The sequence below is a fragment of the Hippocampus guttulatus genome, chromosome 2 (assembly GCF_054856545.1).
Source record: "Hippocampus guttulatus isolate MCC_2025c chromosome 2, RoL_Hgut_1.0, whole genome shotgun sequence".
Taxonomy (NCBI): Eukaryota; Metazoa; Chordata; class Actinopteri; order Syngnathiformes; family Syngnathidae; genus Hippocampus; species Hippocampus guttulatus.
Genome location: NC_141262.1, coordinates 33450817 through 33459061, shown reverse-complemented (window position 1 = coordinate 33459061; position 8245 = coordinate 33450817).

The window sequence follows — 8245 nt, the reverse complement described above, 5'->3', positions numbered from 1 at the left end:
AATAGTAACAAACAAACCCTAAAAATTCTCCCAAAAATGCTGAAAAAACATTCAATATACAGAAAATGGGTGAAAACTCGTACTGCCCCAAAATAAAATCAAATACATTATTTTAAAATATCCTAAAAGAAAATTTGACTGCTGACTGTAGATGATGAGGACACCTTGGATTATTAACGATGGCAGCAGAGAATGAAGCTGGAGTGAATGAGATTGTGTTTACTGCAATGTAGTAATGGGGAAATGACGCTTCAAATTTGCTTCAGGAACCAGTTGTTATATTTTTTGACTCCTCTTGGTGGCAATGTTAGTTTAAATCATAGGGTTTAAGTCAGTGTGTTTTCAGCTCAATGTTGAACAGAGTGCCATCTAGAAAACTATAACTGGTTCATGACGCAAAGTTGAAGATTTATCCTGCCATAACCACTGTAATGTCTTATTTTGTGGTTCCGATCAATGACTTTAATTGATCGACTCGCAAATTATGACATCACAGATTCAGCGATTGACCGATTTTGCATAAAATGCAAACCATCTGCTGATCAGATCTGTGTAAAGTCTGGTTTTTTTAACCTTAATTCCATTCCATACTGTACATTTTAAAAAAAGAAAAAAACAATGTAAAAACATTTTCTAACAATCTTTTTTCTCTATTCAATTGAGATGTTTTGGATTCAAATATTGACTCAGCCTTCTCACCCATAGTCAGCTTTAAGTCAGATAGAAAATGGATAGATGGGGGGCTAATTTCCTCCAATATTTAGTGAGGATTTTTGACAATGTTTTGGGACACTTGGGACACAACAAAAATTGTCCATAATAATGAAGAGAAATTTGATTTTCATCCTGTCGGCCCGGTGGTCCAGTGGTTAGCGGGTCGACCTCTCAGTGCAGAGGTTTTGGGTTCGATCCCTTCCTGTGTGGCGTTTGCATGTTCTCGGTTGCATGAGCGCGAACGGTTGCTCGACAATGTGAGCCCTGCGATTGGCTGGCAACCGGTTCAGGGTGTCCCCCGCCTACTGCCCGAAGACAGCTGGGATAGGCTTCAGCGCCCCCCGCGACCCTTGTGAGGATAAGGCGGGTCATAAAATGGATGGATGGATGGATAGGTTTTTATCCATCCATCCATCCATCCATTTGAGGACACCTTGGATTGTGAGGATAAGGCGGGTCATAAAATGGATGGATAGGTTTTTATCCATCCATCCATCCATTTTCCGAACCGCTTGATCCTCACTAGGGTCGCGGGGGGTGCTGGAGCCTATCCCATCTGTCTTCTGGCAGTAGGCGGGGGACACCCTGAATCAGTTGCCAGCCAATCGCAGGGCACACAGAGACGAACAACCATCCACGCCCACACTCACACCTAGGGACAATTTAGAGCATCCAATCAGCCTGCCATGCATGTTTTTGGAATGTGGGAGGAAACCGGAGCACCCGGAGAAAACCCACGCAGGCCCGGGGAGAACATGCAAACTCCACACAGGGAGGCCGGAGCTGGAATTGAACCCGGTACCTCCGCACTGTGAAGTCGACGTGCTAACCACTGGACTACCGGGCCGCCCTAGATTTTTATCCATCCATCCATTTTTTGATCAGTTTATCCTCACAAGGGTCACAGGCTGTGCTGGGCTCTATTCCGCTGACACTCACGCCGAGGGACAATTTAGAGTGTTCAGTTGGCCTGTCATGCATGTTTTTGAAATGTGGGAGGAAACCGGAATACCCGGAAAAAACCCCACGCAGGCACAGGGAGAACATGCAAACTCCACACAGGAAGGCCGGAGCCAGAACCCTTCACCTCACGCTAACCAGTCAACCACTGGGCCACCCCATTACATTTTCATAAATGGCATACCTGTATTATCATATAATTTGTTTCAATTAAACATCAATATTTTACAATAAATGAAATACTGTAGTTTATCCTATTTTATGCTGTTATCCATAAATTTTCCCGAGCACTTGTCTTCATTAGGGTCACGTGTGAATTAAAACCTAATACACACCCAGTGCTTTTTGCAATTGCAGTTCTGTTTGGATGAGGAGATACAATGAATAAATCCGCAGTAGCACAACCGTTGTAACCAGATGCTTTCCATATCAGAAAAGTCAGTGGGAGGGGAGACAAATATAGATTGGATCATTTATTTGCAGGATAAACATACTGGGGTTGAGTGTAGGATGACACACTTACAGATGGATTTGGAGCGTACTATATTGCAAATATATCAAATAACGTGCATGGACAGTCAAACCGATAGTTCTGTATGGTTCAGAACCCAACAAGAAAAGAGAAATGGCGAGAGGGAGCGAGAATGAGAGTGCAACAGCCTGGGCAAATAGCCTCTGATATTAGGAATACTGAACAGTGATTGTATAATATCCAAGCGCGTGGTGGGAGAATATCGCAGTAAAGGGGCCTTATGATTTCTTTTCATCATAGACACAATTGCCAATTTAGTATACGGTATGTAAGGCATGTAAAGACAATCATGCATTGTGGCTATTGGCTATCAAAAGAGAACAGACCTGGACTGTGTGGTCGGTAAGGAAGACTCAAGTACAGAGAGAACACAGAGAAAAAGAACAAAATAACAATTTATTTAACTACAGTACGAACGAAACTTGCAAGCCAAAGACACAAAAGACAAAGCACAAATTAAATTGCTCAGCAGAGCCTGGGAAGGATAACGCAAAGGAAAACCAAGGCCTCAAGATAAGGTGACATTCTGGTCTCAGACTCGGTGTAAACATGCGCAGGGGCGGGCTAGACATAGATTAGGTATTTTCGCAGACCCATGTAAGCCGGTGCAGCGTGACACAGCCGACTTGTTTCACTGCCAATCGAAGCGTCTCCTTCAGTGGCGGACACTGGTCTGTCAAGGAGGGGGGAAGCTCAATTTCGGCCTACATCATAAAATGTGTCCGTTTATTTATATGTGAATTCTACTCTCCGTTCCTTTTCAAGAAAATGATTAGTGACCCTGTCATACCAACAAGGTGTCTTTTCCAGGGACTGAAGTAGTGTCCATTCTATGGCCAGCAGAGCAAGGCTGCTTAAACGGCCTTGGCCCACGGTGTTGCAACTACAATAAAACCCACCAGAAATAAAAGATTAATTTGTTGCTAGTCGTTCTCAACAAAGAGAGTGTCACTAAGATGATTAGAAGAAGTCTCCAGTTCAACTCAGGACAGAATGAGAATTGAAAAATGCTCCCACGGATGCCTACACCAAAAGATCGGTGATTGGCTCATTTTGCTCTCAATCAAAAAGAGATTCAGTCTCAGACAGATCATCCAATCATCATACAGAAAAGCTGAGCGTCCGGGCGGGCCGATACACGCCCACTGTCCATAGACTCCCAGAGATGCTGAGCGTCCGGTGGGCGGGACAAAACCAGCATTTATCCAATGACTCGTCTCGTTTCAATGCATTGGGACAATGGGCTCTGAACTCACTCGATTCCCAGCGTCTGCGCTGTCGACGGTCAGCATCCACACAGTTTAAAGCACATTGAAGCTGCGGGAATGAATGAGAAGAGTGTCGCGTCGTCTTAAGAAAGTGATTCAGAACAAAAGTTGAGTGTGTTGTAGCGCATATTTAGTCAATGACATGTCCACACAATTGTACGTACACACATCTATTTGATCACTTACTTTTTGACATTTTAGGGGAAGCTGAGCTTCCCTTGCAGTCTTAGAGCAATCACCTCTGGTCTCCTTTCATTCTCTTATGTGGCATGCGACAATGCTGTCCTGAGAGTCCTTGACATGGTGGAAGAAGACATAGATTTGCTTGCTGGTCAAGGCGTACAAAGTACATTTTTAAGACATAACGAGTAGAGCTCCAAATGTTATAAAGTTGGGCAGGAGCATCAAAGATCTGTGAAGTGGACACTAGGAGACAGACCGCTTCAACTCCGATTAGACGTGCCCGTGTGCTATTGAGATAAAAATGGGGGCAATAAGGCCAATAAATGGAGTGGCTGATTAATTTCTTGAGCGATGTGTGTGTGTGTGTGTGTGTTAATGCGTATGTGTGTGTTCGCGTGTGTGTCTGTATCATGGAAACATAACCTTCACAGTCCAACAGAGCGACTGGTGGTGACATTTACTCGAAAAATCAGCATGCCATGTACTCCTGCGAGCTTTACCATCTGCCTCCTGTCAGGCATTTAATCATCACATGCTGTGAAGCATTACATGTCCACTTGCCATCTCTCCAACACTACTTGACACAAATCAAACAGATCATGACTTTTTCCTCAATGATCACAGGGTACAATTATCACACTGGGACTTGTCACAAAGTTGTCCAATTGTTTTTAGTTGTACAACTGTAGGCACACTAGCGAATTGTAAGGGTCAGTTCACTTCACTGATGTGGATTTGCATAATGAGATGCTCATGCACCTGTTTTAAGACTTTCACTGTGTGTTGTTTCAATTTATTTGTTTATTTACTTACTTGTTTTTCCCGTGAGCAGAAAGACTGAGAACCAACATCCGAGAAAACGGCTCACTAATTTGGCGTCCTCTGCCATCTTGTGGCCGTTTGCAGGCAGCAGAATCGTCCTCAGCAACCCTTTTTTTAAATTGTTGAACTCGAAATGGCCAGGTCAAAGTTAATGTATTTCTTAAATTATATGGATAACTCACATATCGTGTATTAAACGGATTCTGGCTGGTAATATTGTCACCAATAACATGAAAACACTATTCGTCTTATTACAATATTTACTATTCTGACCTTTTATTTAGATTAATAATTATTTCTCCACTTTTTATTTTATGGAATTGTATGTAAAACAGTCGATTACGTGCCGGTTAATTTCTGTTTTCTTTTCCGCCAGTATTGATGACATTGTTTTGCAACGCATGTGTGGCAACAACATGAAACGAATCTGTAATCAATCACAGCAGATTGCGAAAGATTATGTACATCGAGACGAATGCAGTATTGGGTGCAACTGTGTGCGAGGGCTGTTCATTTAAGAGACAGAGAATGAGACTATGATTGTCATGTCACTATACCAGTACCCACAGGCAGCACATGGGAAATATCCTCCATTTCTTGGGTAACATGTGCTTCCACTTAGTTGGTAACGACTCCCTTTTGTTGTCATGTGATCTTGAGATGTTTCCAAGCATAACGACAGCGAGCTGTGGAGGACAAATGTGTGAGACCCCACGATTTATCCCATCCAATTGTTCTCAGCAGTGAATTTTAGCCCGGGATAGAAATGCATCGATTGTTTGAATTTACTGTCAACAGATGGCGACATAACCACTAAAAATACAGATGAAGCGTGCTCACTGTAGTTTCCCTGGTAACCTGAGGCAAGTGAGTGAGTGAGTGAGTGCAACTGCCACAGTAAAGGCTTCATTAGGGTCAAGGAACAGACCTTTTTGTTCTCATTAGCAATACGTGGCTAAGAGTCATTTATTGAGTTGTACAAGTTGCATGCAGCTATGTAGACAGAAGCATATGTTCTGATGATGACAGCCCATGGCAGAACATGAACTCTACATGAACTTCTGTATATCCGTGTGTTGCTTGTGGCTCTGAAATGAGCTGATTCTACACTGCACAAGTTGTTTTGTCCTTCACACATCGGCTGATGTTAGCATCGATGTGTTTGTGGACTTTTGCATTCTTAGGGGGAACAGATTTGGTTTTGTTTTAAATTCTGTGTTGTTTTCTATTTTCATGTGTTGTATGCTTGTTCGGTATTTGTTAACCAATCATCTTCTTCCAGCCACATGGGTCTTGCTCAGGTGTGCCTCGACAAGAACGGATACAGACACAAACCAAACCAAGACTTTGTGATACATGACAGAACAAGAAACAAAGCAAAATCTGGGCAAAAAATGCAAACGTCCACAAACATGACAACGGATGGAGTTTACCTTTTTCTTTTGTGCGTTAAAAGGCAAAGTAGTCATACTCAACAACATGCAGATTTTGGGGTTTTATGGAAATGATGAGCAGGATCCATGAATAGGGCTTTACTTTTTTAGGGTGAAAATTACTTTCACAAATGAAACTATATTAGGGTTATTAAAGGTTTAAAAAAAAAGCTGGCACATGCATGCCGCTGCTATTAAAGACGTCGGCCCCCTGCAAAAATCAAATTTTCCCTGTGTAAAAATAAATAAATAAATAATAATACCAGATTGTGCCACTAGATGGCAATAATTACGTTTACTCTGACATCCGATACCACATGTGAAGCTCAAGTTTATCGTCGAGCTCTGTCTCATGGCCCGTGATTTTAGAAGACAAATGTAACACAGAGTGAGTCAACAAGGTATCATTATTTGTATCATGAAGGATACTCCGCTTTGAGAGTTGATGATGCGATCTTAATCACAGTGTGGTTCTGACTGTGTAATGGCTTGATGCGGTTCTTTTAAGGGTGATATCACTCTAAGAGTATCTTAGTGCCTTGTTGGGCTCCTCATCTTTCCAGCCTCTCGTAACATCTTTCTCCCATTCAAGCCTTGTTGCAGAGGAAACAGGCCAGAGAATGGCACAGCATTTTTGTCTGACATGCAACTGACAGCAACGTACTGTATACTCACTCTATCATGTCCAAAATATCCCTGTGGTTTGTATGCACCGTGTGAATGTGTATAAAATCAAAGGTAGCATTGCAGATATGTTTATCATCATGCTTGGGATGATCTATAATATTTATGAGCACACACTGAGAGGTGACTAGGCTGCTTTGCTGGAGCAGAAAATCACCCATGGTGAGGAGACTGATTTCTCTCTCTCTCTCTCTCTCTCTCTCTCTCTCTCTCTCTCTCTCTCTCTCTCCCTCTCTCCCCCTCTCTCCTCTCTCTCTCTCTCTCTCTCTCTCTCTCTCTCTCTCTCTCTCTCTCTGTGGGCAGCCCGGTGGTCCGGTGGTCCAGTGGTTAGTGCGTTGACCTTACAATGCAGGGTTCGATTCCGGCTCCGGCCTCCCTGTGTTTTGGACATGCTCCCACATTCCAAAAACATGCACGGCAGGTTAATGGAACACTCAAAATTGTCCCTAGGTGTGAGTGCGTGCGTGGATGGTTGTTCGTCTATGTGTGCCCTGTGATTGGCTCGCAACCGGTTCAACAGCTGGGATAGGCTCCAGCACCCCCCGCGACGCTTGTGAGGATAAAGCGGATCGTAAAATGGATGGATGGATGGATGGATATAGATCTGTGTGTGTGTGTGTGTGTGTGTTTGCGTGCGCATGTGTAATGTGCCCCCATGTAATGTAGATGGTATCTCAGGCGTTGACAATCTTGATGAGCTGTGGAGACAGCACTACAACACTTTTTTAAATTGTGTTAAGAAAGATATGTTTTTGTACCTGATAATGTGAAGCGTGTTGATTTTTCAAGGTCATTTTTTGAAGTGACCCACAGTTTTGAAGTGACCCGCACTATAAATGTCATCAGGTAACGAAGGAAGTGGTTTGGATCACATTACAGGCATTAAATATGCCAGCGTGAGGTTAGCCCCACTGGTTGCCGTTTGCTTCAATGCCTTCTTAATTCATACTTTCTTAGCAGATACAATGATATCTGTCTTGTTCGCTCCAGTGATAAGGAAAAATTCAGGTAAAGTCGGCTGTCCTGATAACTATAGACCAGTGGTGTCAAACTCATTTCACATTTTGGGCCACATACGGCCTCGGTAGATGTCAAGTGGGCCGGACCATTAAAAATGATACCATACTCTGCTATAAATAACCAAAATAATATGTCTTTCCTTTGTTTTGGTCTAAAGAAGCAAAAGAACACTAGGAAAATGTTGAAATTTAATGAACATATCTTTTACAAAACATTTGAAGCACCTAAGATTTCCTTAGACAAATGTGCAATTTACTTTTATCATTCACATATATGCATTGCAACTGATCCCACTGACTGGCCAAAGGCACAAAACCGTAACAAGTAATTATTGAAAAATATAGTAATGCACTTTTAAGATTAAACGACATTTATAAAGAAAGGAATTTTTAAACCATTTACACGAGCATATTATAAAATTGAAATGTAATCCCTGCCTACACTTTACAATTAAGGAGAGTGCTATAATACAGGGTGACCCCCAAAAAACGGCCCCAACTCTAATTAGGCCCCGTTTCTTAGTGTTTTGTCCGAATGAAACTTTGGCCATAACTAGTTTATTACATTCAAAATATCACATCAAAACACTAGGGTCTTTGGCCTTTTTTTCTCCGTTCGACAGCATATGT